Source organism: Trachypithecus francoisi, unplaced genomic scaffold, assembly GCF_009764315.1.
Source record: "Trachypithecus francoisi isolate TF-2019V2 unplaced genomic scaffold, Tfra_2.0 Lachesis_group3, whole genome shotgun sequence".
In the NCBI taxonomy this organism is placed as follows: Eukaryota; Metazoa; Chordata; class Mammalia; order Primates; family Cercopithecidae; genus Trachypithecus; species Trachypithecus francoisi.
The window spans coordinates 152,675,671-152,689,398 of NW_022681468.1; positions in this window are offsets into that span (position 1 = coordinate 152,675,671).

The window sequence follows — 13,728 nt, forward strand, 5'->3', positions numbered from 1 at the left end:
GAAGGTATTTCCTAGACTTTCTTCTAGGATTCTTATAGCTTGAGGTATTACATTTACATCTTTGATCCATCTTGAATTAATTTTTGTGTATGGTGATAAGTCGGGGTCCAGTTTCATTCTTCTGCATATGGGTAGCCAGCGATCCCCGCACCATTTATTCAATAGGGAGTCCTTTCCTCATTGTTCATCTTTGTCAATTTTGTCAAAGATCAGATGGTTGTAGGTGTATGGGTTTGTTCCTGGGTTCTCTATTCTGTTCCATTGGTTTATATGTCTATTTTTGTATCCGTACCATGCTGTTTTGTTTACTGTAGCTGTATAGTGTAGTTTGAAGTTGGGTAATTCGATCCTTCCAACTTTGTTCTTTTTGCTTAGGATTGCTCTGGCTATTCAAGATACTTTTTGGTTCCACTTTAATTTTAGGATAAATTTTTATTATTCTGTGAAACATGACATTGGTATTTTGATAGAGATAGCATTGAGTCTATAAATTGCTTTGGGCAGTATGGCCATTTTAAGGATATTAACTCTTCTGATAAGCATAGACTATTTTTTCATTTGTTTGTGTCATCTCTGATTACTTTCAGCAGTGGTTTGTAGTTCTCCTTGGAGAGATCTTTTACCTCTTTGATTAGATGTATTCTTAAGTACTTCATTTTTGTGTATGTAGTTATTGTAAATGGGATTGTGTTCTTGATTTGGCTCTCAGCTAGAGAAGTCCTAGGAGACTTTTTGTCAGTCTTCAGGGTTTGCTATATATAAAATCATATTATCTGCAAAGAGTGATAGTTTGATTGCTTCTTTTTTTATTTGGATGGCCTCTATTTCTTTTTCTTGCCTTATCACTCGGGTGAGGACTTTCAGTACTCTGTTGAGTAGGAGTGGTAAGAGTGGGCATCCTTGTCTTGTTCTAGTTCTCAAGGGGAATGATTCCAGTTTTTGCCCATTCAGTATGATGTTGGCTGTGGGTTTGTCATAGATGGCTTTTATTCTTTTGAGGTATGTTCCTTCTATGCCTAGCCTGTTGAGGAGTTTTGTTATGAATGGATGTTGAATTTTATTGAAATCTTTCTTTGTGTCTATTGAGATGATCATATGGTTTTTGTTTTTGATTCTGTTTATGTGGTAAATTACATTTATTGATTTGCATATGTTGAACTAATCTTGCATACCAGGAATAAAGCCTAGTTGATTGTGGTGAATTAAATTTTTGAGGTGCTGCTGGATTCAGTTTGCTAGTATTTTGTCGAGGATTTTTGAGTCTACGTTTATCAGTGATATTGGCCTGAAGTTTACTTTTTTTGTTGTGTCCCTGCCAGATTTTGGTATCAAGATGGTGCTGCCTTCATAAAATGAGTTAAGAAGGAGTTCTTCTTCCTCAATTTTTTTGGAATACTATTGGTAAGATTGGTGTCAGTTCTTTGTATGTCTGTTAGAATGTGGCTCTGAATCCTTCTGGTCCAGCTATTTTTTTTTTGCCTCATTGTGTGTGTGTGTGTGTTTTGCATTAATAATTCAATTTTGAAACTTCTTAATGATTTGCTCAGGTTTTCACTTTTTCTGTTCAATTCTAGGAGGTTGTGTTTTTTAGGAATTTATCCACATACTCTAGATTTTCTAATTTGTTTGCATGGAGGTATTCATAATAGACTCTGATGATCTGTATTTCTGCATGATCAGTTGTAGTCACCTTTTTTATTTCTGATTAAACTTATTTGACTTATTTGGATCTTATTTTTCTTCTTTGTTAAAATCTAGCTAATATTTTATCAATCTTGTTTATTATTTTGCAGAACCAAATGTTGGTTTTACTGATCTTTTGTATGAACTTCTGCATCTCAATTTTGTACAGTTTTTTTGTTTGTTTGTTTGTTTGTTTGTTTTTTGACAAAGTCTTGTTCTGTTGCCCAGGCTGGAGTGCAGTAATATTATCATGGCTTACTACAACCTCGAGCTTCAAAGCTCAAGAGATCCTCCTGTCTCAGCCTCCTATGTAACTAGGACTGCTGGCATGCACCACCATACCCAGCTTTTTTTTTTTTTTTTTTTAAGTTTTGTAAAGATGGGTGTCACTTTGTTGCCAAGGCTGGGCTTGAACTCATGGGCTCAAGCAATTCATCTGCCTTGGCCTCCTCCAAATGCTGGGATTACAGGTGTGAGCCACCATGCCTGGCAATTTTGTTCAGTTTCTGATTTTCGTTATTTCTTTTCTCCTGCTAGCTTTAGGGTTGGATTTTTCTTTCTTGTTTATTTTTATTTATTTTTAAATTTTGTTTGTTTGTTTGTTTCAGTCCTCTAGGTGTGATGTTAGATTGTTAACTTGAGATCTTTCTAAACTCTTGATGAAGACGTTTAGTGCTATGAACTTTCCTCTTAACACTGCTTTAGCTGTGTCCCAAAGATTTTGGTGAGTTATGTGTTTGTTTTCGTTAATTTCAAAGAATTGTTTCATTTCTGCCTTAATTTCATTGTTTCCCTCATGAGTTATTCAGGAGCATGTTGTTTAATTTCTATGGTTTCATGTAGTTTTGAGAGATCTTCTTGGGGTTTATTTATATTTTTATTGCACTGTGGTCTGAGAGTATACTTGGTATGATTTTGATTTTTTTTAATTTATTGAGACTTACTTCTGGCTAAGCATGTGGTTAATTTTAGAATATATTGCATGTATGGATGAGAAGAATGTATATTCTGGGTTGTTGGCTGGGGTATTGTGTGGGTGTTTATTAGACCTAATTGATCAAGTGTTGAATTTAATTCCAGAATTTCTTTGTGAGTTTTCTACCTTGATGATCAGTTTAATGCTGTCAGTGAAGTGTTGAAGTCTCCCACTATTATTGTGTGGCAGTCTAAGCCTTTTGCATAGGTCAAGAAGAACTTGTTTTATGAATCTGGGTGGTCCGGTGTTGGATACATATATATTTAAGATAGTTAAGTCTTTTTTTTTTTTTTTTTGACGGAGTCTTGCTCTGTCGCCAGGTTGGAGTGCAGTGGCGAAATCTCGGCTCACTGCAACCTCTGCCTCCCAGGTTCAAGCAATTCTTCTGTCTCAGCCTCTCAAGTAGCTGGGACTACAGGCGCATGCCACCATGCCCAGATTTTTTTTTGTATTTTTAGTAGAGATGGGGTTTCACCATGTTGGCCAGGATGGTCTCAATCTCTTGACTTCGTGATCTGCATGCCTTGGCCTTAAGGTAGGTAAATCTTCTTATTGAATCGAACCCTTTATCCTTATGTAATGGCCTTCTTTGTCCTTTCTGATTGTTGTTGGTATAAAGTGTGGTTTTTCTTTTTTTTTCTGATAAAAGAATAGTGACTTCTACTTCTTTTATTCCTGTTTACAACATAGATTTTTCTCCCTCCCTTAACTTTGAGCCTTTGGATGTCATTAGATGTGAGATGCATCTCTTAAAGATAGCAGTTCTTGTCTTTTAATCCAGCTTTCCACTATATTCCTTTTAAGTGGGGCATTTAGACTATTTACATTCAGGGTTGGTGCTGATATGAAAGATTTTGATACTGTCATTTTCTTGTTAATTGGTTGTTTTGTAGACTTCATTTTGCCATTGCTTTATATTGTCTGTGGTATAAGTGCTTGAGTATGTTTTTGTAGTTGTGGGTTTCAGTCTATCATTTCCATGGTACACCCTTATGGACCTCTTGTAAGGCTGGTCTTGTGGTAATAAATTTCCTTAGTGCTTGCCTGTCTGGGAAGAATTTTATTTATCCTTCACTTATAAAGCTTCATTTGGTGGGCTATGAAATTCTTGTTAGGGATTTATTTTCTTTTAGAACACTGAAAATAGACTCCCCAGTCTCTTCTGATTCATAAGGTTTCTGCTCAGAGGTCTGTTACTAACCTGCTGGGATTCCCTTTGTAGGTGACCTGAACTGTCCTCTAGCTCCTTTTAAGAATTTTTTCTTTTGCACTGACCTTGGTGAATCCAATAATTATGTGCATTGAGGATGGTTGTTTTGTGCAGTATCTGACAGGGGTTCTCTGTATTTCTTGAATTTGTATGTCCACTTCCCTAGCAAGACTGGGGACATTTTCATGGACTATATCCCCAAATATGTTTTCCAAGTTGCTTATTCTCTGTTCTCTCTCAGGAATGCCAATGAGTCATAAATTTTATCTCTTTACATAATCTCCTATTTCTTGGAGGCTTCGTTCATTAAAAAAATTTTTTGTCTGTATTTTTGTCTGGCTGAGCTGATTCAAAAAACTGGTCTTTGAGCTCTGAGATTCTTTCCTCAGTTTGGTATGTTCTATTTTTAATGCTTCCAACTATATTATAAAATTCTTAAAGTGAATTCTTCAATTCCAGAAGTTCACTTTGGTTCTTTCTTAAAATGGGTATTTCATCTTTCAGTTCCTGGATTATTTTATTGAATTCCTTGGATTGAATTTCAACTTTCTCCTGCATCTTGATGAGCTTCCTTGTCTTCCAGATTCTGAATTCTGTGTCTGTCATTTCAGTTATTTCAATCTCATTAAGAACTGTTGTTGAGAGACTAGTTTGTTCATTTGGAGGTAAAGTGACACTTTGTCTTTTTGAATTGCCAGAGTTCTTGTGCTGATTTGTTCTCATCTGAGAGGGCTGGTTTTCCTTTAACTGTGTGGTGTGTTGAATATAGTCAATTGGCTTCATTTCTGGGTGCTTTCAGAGGGTCAAGGCTCTTTACAGAATCTTTATTTGTAGCTATATTTTTGGCTTAGGTTTCACAGGTGCTGTATACTGGCAAAGTATTTTTGATATTATAATTTGGGCTGTGATCCAGTAAGTGGTACTTAAGATTACTGGCTGGCAGTTAGGCTCTGCCATGTGGTTCTTTGGTATTCTGGCACATCTACAGTACTCTGTGGTGGGGTTGGGAGAGAGATAACCCCCTCACCAGATCCTCTCCCAGACCTTTGAGGAGCCTCCATCCAATCTCTGGTGCCCACTTGGGTTTCCATCATTAGGTGTTCTGGGCTATGGAGCTTCCTCCAGCAGTGGTTGTGGCTGGCAGACCACTTCCTCAACTGGCCCAGTGGAGGGAGGCACACCCACTCACCCACCAGCCCATGAGCCCAGCCATCTCACCCCTCTCATTGTTCTCAGAGTGGGGCTTCCCACTCTTGCTTGGGCACTTCCCAAGCCAGTAAGAAGTGCCTAGCTAGGGGCAGCAGTGGGTGGAGTTGCCTGATCCATCATCTTGATATTTCCTGGGGGAACACAGAACTGTACCTGCCTGCAGAATTCAGGCAAAGGTGGGGCTGCTTTGCTAGGAGACCCAACTAGCAAGGCTTACCTGGCTAGCAGCAGTGGGGGTGGGTGAAGTCACCCAAACTGCCATCTGGGTGATTCCTGGGGGAATATGGAGCTGTGTCTACCCTCAGAGTTCAGGCACAGGCTGGTATACTGTGCTGGAAGCCCCAGCCAGCATGTTCCACCCAGCTATAAGCAGTGGTGATGGGTGGAGTCACCTGATCTGCCATCCAGATCTTTTCTAGGACTGGGCTGCACCTACCCACAGAGTTTAGGCAGAGGTGTGTCCACTGTGCTGGAAGCCCCAGTTGTTGTGACCTGATGGACTCTGATCAGTCTGATCAGTGCGGAGGAGGATGGTTAGAGTCACCCAATCCACCATCCTGATGTTTCCCAGAGGAACACGGAGCTGTACCTGCCTGCAGAATTCGGGAAAGAGCAAGTCTGCTGTGCTCAATTAATGATTTCTTATGCTGAAGTATTAATTAACATTCTAGACTACATATAGTATTGCAACTATCCTCTCTAACTAAAAAGGGTAACTCTGCTCAGAGTCTTTGGGAGTAGGAAGCAAGGTATGGAGAACATCTACATAAGACTATAATTTTAAAATTTAGACAACATTTTCAGAATTCAAATTATATGGTAGTGCAATATTTTTTGTTCAGGAAACTCACAGTAGAACTTTAAATTCAGAGTTTATGTACTGTATCTCTTGGTAAAAAAACTGCTTTGTAATACCAGTTCTTCAAAGAAAAAGTTTTTCTCATTTCACAATGGATCCAGAAACTCTTTATATGAAAACATAAATCTTTTTTTGCGATTGAAGTTTTCAGACACATTAGATGGCTATAACATTATATTTCATAAGGTCAGTGATATCATCAGTTCAATTAATTCTCTCAGTTATCCTCTGCATTGTTCCAAAACTGTTCGCGTCAGGGTGGCCAATGTGATGGTATCAACAAGTGGGAAGAAGCTGCCTAGCATCCTGGTGGATTTTGGTCAGTGTGGTTTCTACACTATCAAAATATTCGTTGTGAAAGACCTGGAGTCTTGTTTTTAAAATGTCGTCATTCTGTTTTAGTTTGCTTACTTTTGTAAACAGAGTTGAGAAAGTGCAAATGTGCCCCGTTTATCAATATTTACTTTGTATATCTGTTTGCCTTGTGGCATATAGACTCTCATCTTTTCTGTAATATATATATTCAGATTAATTTTGTGAATTGTGTGTATGAGCCCACAATCTTTGAATGACTGAAGATGATATTAAAATAAAAATTACTGGACCTCTTTTTTTTTCCTCCTCCATGCAACTCTCTTAGGATTTGTGTCCTTTCCTTTGAATGCTTTGGACCACTCTCTAGAAAGATTTTCTCTCTGGTAACATGTTAAACACTTATACTTTATCAAAATAAATACAGTTTTGAAACACAGTACATAAATGCATCTGAATATGTTTTAGGGCTTTAAAAAATAATCGATAAAGTGCTAGTTTCATATTTCTACCTGTTCTAACAGTGCTTTTTAATTTACAAGAAACCTTCATGAAGTGCTCTATTTAAATTTGAGGATAAGGAGAATTTGGAGAAGGTCCAGATAGAGTAATAAAAATCAGTAAGCCTAGATGCAAATACATTTTGGGAAAATGATAATGTGTGCCAAGATTTTAGTCAACCTGCCAAAAATTGCATTTTACAAAATGCAGTGGTGTTATTCACACATTTTTCGCACTGTGAATGCTAATGAATAATTCCCAGTGGTTGTAGAGGGGACTGATCCAATGCTTAACATAGATGTGGTTTAAGATTTTCTTTTAAAATTGGGCTCCATGGGTACCTAATTCTTACTATTCTATGTTATGGTAATGAACCTAAAGAGAAGAGAAAATGTAGGAAAAAATGTTTTTAATCCTAGACCCTGGTTGTAGAAAATTTTTCATTAACTGATCCATTTCAGGTTTGCTAAAAGAACAACTGGAAGAAAAGTAAGTTTTCCTCCTAACCATGTTGAGTTAATATAAGACTCATATCCTGATTTTACCATCTTGGTTTTTCTCAAATTCGATCTTTTTTTGTAAAAGACAGGAAGAAGAAAGATTTAGCCAACTATTCTGAGGCAGTTTTCACACTAGAAAGAGCCATTCAGTTGACTCTTTGCCATTCAGTTGACTTGGCTACTGATCATACCTCTGTCACCTGGTGGCTCCATAACTTGTGCTAGTTGTGTAAATGAGAATAGTAATTGGTATCTAGCTTTTAGAGTTCTTGTGATGATGAAGGAAAATTTTTTTAAAAATTAAAGCACTGGTTCATAATAGATACTCAATAAATGTAAACCCTCTTCTTAAAAGCAATTATGGTACAGTCCAGCCTAACTAGGAAATTGAAATCTGGTCATACATTTAGAAGAAATGAGTTTTCAGGTAAATATATTTAAGTGATAAAATGGAGAATTTCAGGGAGGGAATCATTTGTTATACTAAAAACAGACACATTTGAAATACTTCAAATGCCCATTGAACAAATAAAAGGCAGCTCTACTCTTACTGCATCTGCCTATCTGAATTCTTTGTTAATCATATTTAATTAAAACATTTAAACCTGTTCCTTAGAAATACATTCCTAAAACTAAAAAGAATGCACTGGTATCAGAGTAGGTAAAGCATATAGATGTAATGGACAATTATTGTCTAAATCACAAAAGTAGGTAGATCTGTTGATGTAAAAGATTTATCTTGCATTATTTAAGTTAGACTTTATGGGGTTTATTATTATTATTATTATTATTATTATTATTACTGAGACAGAGTCTCACTCTGTCACCAGGCTGGAGTGCAGTGGCATGATGTCTGCTCACTGCAACCTCCGCCTCCTGGGTTCAAGCAATTCTCCTTCCTCAGCCTCCTGAGTAGCTGGGACTGCAGGTGTGCTCCACCACACCCAGCTAATTTTTGTATTTTTAGTAGAGACAGGGTTTCACCATGTTGGCCAGGATAGTCTCGATCTCTTGACCTCATGATCCGCCTGCCTCAGCCTTCCAAAGTGCTGGGATTACAGGCGTGAGCCACCATACCCAGAAAGTGAGACTTTTAAAGTAAGTTCATATTTAGAGTTACTAGATAAAATATAAGATGTCCAGTTAAATTTGAATTTTGGATAAACAATGAATATTTTCTCAGTATAAGCATGGGGCATACTTATACTAAATTATTATTTGTTATTTATTTGAAATTCAAATTTAACTGGATGTTCTATATTTCTATTTGCTAAGTATGGCAACCCAACTCACATTTTCAACTCTTATTTATACATGTTATTATTATATTATGAATTATCCTACCATAAAACCAACTCCCTTTGCTTATAGTTGATCTCAGCAATTTTATACATATCATTTCTGACTTATTTCTTGAGACATTTTTTCTTTATATGTAAAAGAGATGGTGAAGTTAAAATTCTAGGAGAACCCTGAAGCTAACTACTCTATGAGAAACAGCTTCTACAAACTGCATAATGGATTTCAAGTTGCATTCACATTGCTCTATTTTAATAAGTACGAGCAAAAGATCTCTAAAAGCAGAAGATAGCTGATATCATCAAATTCTACTACATGGCATTACAAAGGAGAGAGAGACCAATCAATTCAGAAGTTATGAAAGGCTCTCCCTTGGTAAGCTGCACATACGGTGTGGGAAGGCACCTGCTTATGTAGCAGTATAATGAGGCTACAAGAGGGAGAGACTCTGCTTTCGGTTTTATTCGTATCAAGCACAAGAATTTCGACTTTGTTTTTTTGGAGGGTAAGCACCTTAAATCACCCAGGTAGCATCAGCTTTATTGTTCCATGTTATAGAACAGAAGAAATAGGAAAGGGTTTGAAGAATTAAACGAATATACAGAAAATTTGTTCGTACATGTGCCTTATGTTTTAACAGTAAATCGCTAACTTTTTAGACCTGAAACTGCTTGCTAACACTTAGTTCCGGGGGGAAAAAATGAGAGCAAAAGAGAAAATTTCCCCCGGATTGGAACAGAAAATAATGTTGAAGCAAATAGAACTCTATGTACTTCTGACAGTTCAAATGATACGTAAGTACACAGGCTGACAAGGGCTGAGTTGTCCCTGCAGTTCACTTCGCTCAACCCTGCATGGTTCTGTAGGACAATGAAATTCAATGCACTTAGAATTAAAAAAAAAAAAAAAAAGAAGAAGAAGAAGAAGAAGGAGAAAAAGGAGAAAAAGAAAAAAAGCTCAGATTTTTAAAAGCATTTCTATGAGAAAACGGATCATTTACATGCCAAAAGCACTTTTAATGTGACATATTTAGCACATGTATTATTTAGAATGAAGGCTGCTTGAACTTAGTGAATTTTAAAGTCTATAAAATGGCACCCCACTGAGCAGAAAGGTAGCTGTTCTCTGTTGTGTGATTATTTTGAATAATAGACTTGTACATAACTTTTTTATGAAATTAAAGGTATGACATTTACTTTCGTTTAGCCCCATAAATTGCACTTTAGAACATAAAGAATGGGCTGATGTATGAATTTGTTGTTCCTTCAAGCAATTTAACTGATTTTTAAAGAACAGTTTTGTGTTTCATCTATTGAGTAACGCATCAAACAGTTATCTTAGTAGACTTAATGAGACTCCTGTATCACTTAACTCTTTCAAGAAATGTTCAGGGACTTCTAAAATGAGAGAGGCGGACACAAGGTTTGTTTTGTTTTCTGCTTTCACTGGAACCCAAACCCAAGTTAAAGAGTACTGACTCAGCTCCAGGAGTAGCTGGGTGCTGAAGGGAGCATGGTTTCTCATTAGCCATTGCATGGCGGGACAATGGTGTAACTCCAATTCCTTTGGAGAAGAAAATTGGAATTGCAAATCTTACATGATTTTGGACATACCCTCCAGACATCCAATTTTGCAAGATGACACTTTCATCAGAGCCCACTGTTTGATTTCTAGGGAGCACTGAGAAAATATTTGTTTCTTTGAGTGTAACTGAGGACAAAATAACCAGATCTTGAAAAATAAATAGGGATCTATTGAAAAAGGTCTGCGTTCTCGGCTCTTCCTCATTTATGATGATTTTGCTTTGGATGCAGAGATATTGATGAATTAAGTTGAACACACACATGTATACTCACAGAAACACACATATTGGGCTAAATCTCTATGATACCACTGACCAGAATTCTATGAAGAAGTGACTCTCCAGGTGGAATCCTCAGAAATGGCATAAGGTACAGATAAATTCAGGACTGTACATATGTTTACTAAAGAGAGTTCAGGATGCATCAGACCTCTGTGAATTTAAAGAAGTGAATGACTTGCTAGGTGGTGTTAGGGTGAAGGTGTGCTGTTTGTATGCAGACCGTTTAGAGATTTCCATTTTTAAACGTCTTCTGTCTTCCCCACTTCCTTCACCCCCTCCAGAGATTTCAATGATAGTGTTTAAATTTGCTTCAGGCTCTAAACATTCAGAAAATCAGCTCAGCAACTCTTGAGTAATTTATCTGGGTTTCCAGAAAGTCTCTCTAGTTCCCTTTAAAGATAGAGACACTACTTGATTGAAAAACAAACTGCTGTGGCAAAGTCACAGATTTGCTGCGAGTCCACATAGCTCTACAAACAGGGTGTTTGTTTCTTTAAGGAAATGTTGCTTTGGCTAATCCTGACAAGGTGTTTTTTTCTCTCTCTCTTTTTGTTTTTTGATATTCTGAATTGAAAGAAGCAAGATTTTGAGTATTAAGAAAATTAGCCCTTATAAAAAGGAAAATTTTTGCTATTTGTATACCCTTGTCTATGTTGCTGTTACAACAGGTTTGTTCAGAGAGAGATGGAACTAAAAGTGGATCTGCAGCCCAAAAGGTGCAATTATGGTCATTGAAGCCAATAGCATAATTATGTATATAGCGTATATATTTATCAGATAGGTGCAGCCATTTTGAACTCTTTATGTATTATCATTACCACTTTGCAGCTTTCTTGAAACAATTTTGAACATCATCTAAGCAAAAATCACTGAGAAGGTTAAATGCTAAAAACATACTTTTAAATTACATTGAAGTTATGGCATAAAGCCAAGAAAATCACAGAATTTTTGTCCCACCACTGTTCTCTATTTCCTTGAGATTAATGAACATCAGAAATTTAATTAATTCTTTTTGTAGTCAGCAGTCTTTTGTTCTTATTTTGAGGAATATGATTCAAGAAGATAATCAGAAGGACTTAAACGAAAACTGTTTCAAACTCTACTAGGAATTTAAGTTTACTTCTTTATTTATGTGCGATACTAATTTCCATTTCCAGAATAAACACCTCTCCACCTGGGATAGGGACAACTTTTCATTTTTAAACCAAAAATTTTGTGTTCTTTGAAGTCTAGTTTATTTCACACCTTTCCAGGGCTCTCTTTAATGCAAGCAGGCAGGATCCCTAATCTTCCCATCTTGCTGCAATCCAACAGTTACTAATATTCACATGTATGTGTTGGTGAAAAGGAACGTTTCTTTTAGCAAGCATGAGGCAAGGTTTTAATTTGTAGCTGATAATTTGCTACTGGAAGCTTACCGTGATTAGTCTTCTTACTGCACCAACAGTTTTTGAGGTGGTGTGAATTACCTGCTGTGTATGTTTTTACCACTCACTCAGGGATGAAAATGAATTACAGCCTAGCCCTCAATTAAAGCTTGAAATAAGAAAACCTCAAACTTCTTTTATGTCCTCACTTCTAAAGAACAGAATTAGTTGTTTCTGATATCATTGGAATTGTAATTCACACTCTTAGAAATCCTGCAATGGATCTTTCAGCTCCACTCAAACAAGCACATCTCAGCTGTTACCCAATTACATTGCCTTTGCTCCAAGTCAAATCATCATCCAACAGCTGAGAATTGAAACAAACTCCATTTGTGAAAATGAACCGTTGGTTTATTGATAATGCAGAATGTTTTAAAGTGTTAATTCCCTTCATCCTACAGAAATTAATATGTTATTTTGGGTCCTATTAATTGTGAAAGCTAGGAAACTGAGTCATAGACTTTGGTTTAAGTTGTCCTTGACATAGTCTAATTTTCAGCAGTGCTGAAAAGAAATAAACTAATGGAAACCTTGAATAAATGTTTTTGACACACTTTTGTTAGATCTTTTGAGAAAATGCCCGTCACTTTAAACCAGTATGTTACAAGTCTATAAAAGCTCACATTGTATCGCTCATGAGATTGTTGGGTAATCTTGCCATCTCAAAAGGGAGCACAGAGACAGTCAAGTAGTCTATGTGTTTATTAATTGCTTGGTGTTCTTATTGGGCACCTATTGTATGTTTCATTTGCTCAGGCTGCAGGCAAAAGAGAGCTCGTGAGTCCTAAGGCACTTTTATTCCACATAGGAAAACAGTTTATTCCACTCACTCTCGAAGAAAGGATCTTGTGAGGGGATTGTACTCGTGACTTGTCACATATCCCAAGTCTGTCTCTGTTCTACAAACTCTTAGTTTTCTATGGAAAAGAAGGGGGATACCTGAGCATCTTCTCATGCAAGAACAGCATAGTAAGTGTCAAGGAGAAGGAAAAGCAAGCAGGGACTGAAGTTATGGTGTGGTCTTCAGCTCTGATGAGTAGAAAGATGAAGGCCAGTTGGAGGGTACAGCCTTGTTCAATTAAAGACAACTTTTTTTCTTGGTGTGGCTGAGGAAAAAGATATTCTATTTGAATTCTGAGAGAGGAAGCAAAGGGCTGCTCAGTTTGGAGTGGATCACATATAAGGCTGTGTGGGAACGAGAGGAATAAACAGAGGAGACAGAGCCGGGCACTTCCAAACAGATGATAAACTCCTTGATATTAGAAGTCTGTGTGTGGAACATGCAGAGCAACACACGTCATCTTTCCTGTGATGCTACAGAATAGAGTTATAACTAGTAAATTTATCACTTCAGAGTAGAGGAAAATATAATGAAAATTCATCAGTAAATTCGATATAAGTCTGTTAATATCAAGAGTAAGGTAAACGCCGCTGAATATAATGTATCCAGCATATCACTGCCCTTCCTTTGGGTTTATAAACTTGAGTTCTAACCTGGGAACATGAATTGCTAATTAGGAAACCAAAATTGATACCAATTGTGAATCCAGTCCTGAACTAGCTACTTACTGGATCCTTTCAGAGCATCTGCTGACCTTGTGTTGGTGAACTGTTCATCGCCTCACTCCATATGCCTCCTGCCCCACATCCACGACACATAAAGTATGTTATTTTTGGTCCTATTAATTGTGAAATCTAGGAAACTGAGTTGTAGACTTTGATTTAATTTGTCATTGATGTAGTCTAATTTTCAGCAGTGCTGGAAAGAAATACACTAATGGAAACTTTGAATAACTATTTTAAAAACACACCGTTGTTAGATCTTTTGAGAAAATGTCCGTAAGTTTAAACCACTATGTTGCAAGTCTAAAATTTGGGAGTTTATCAA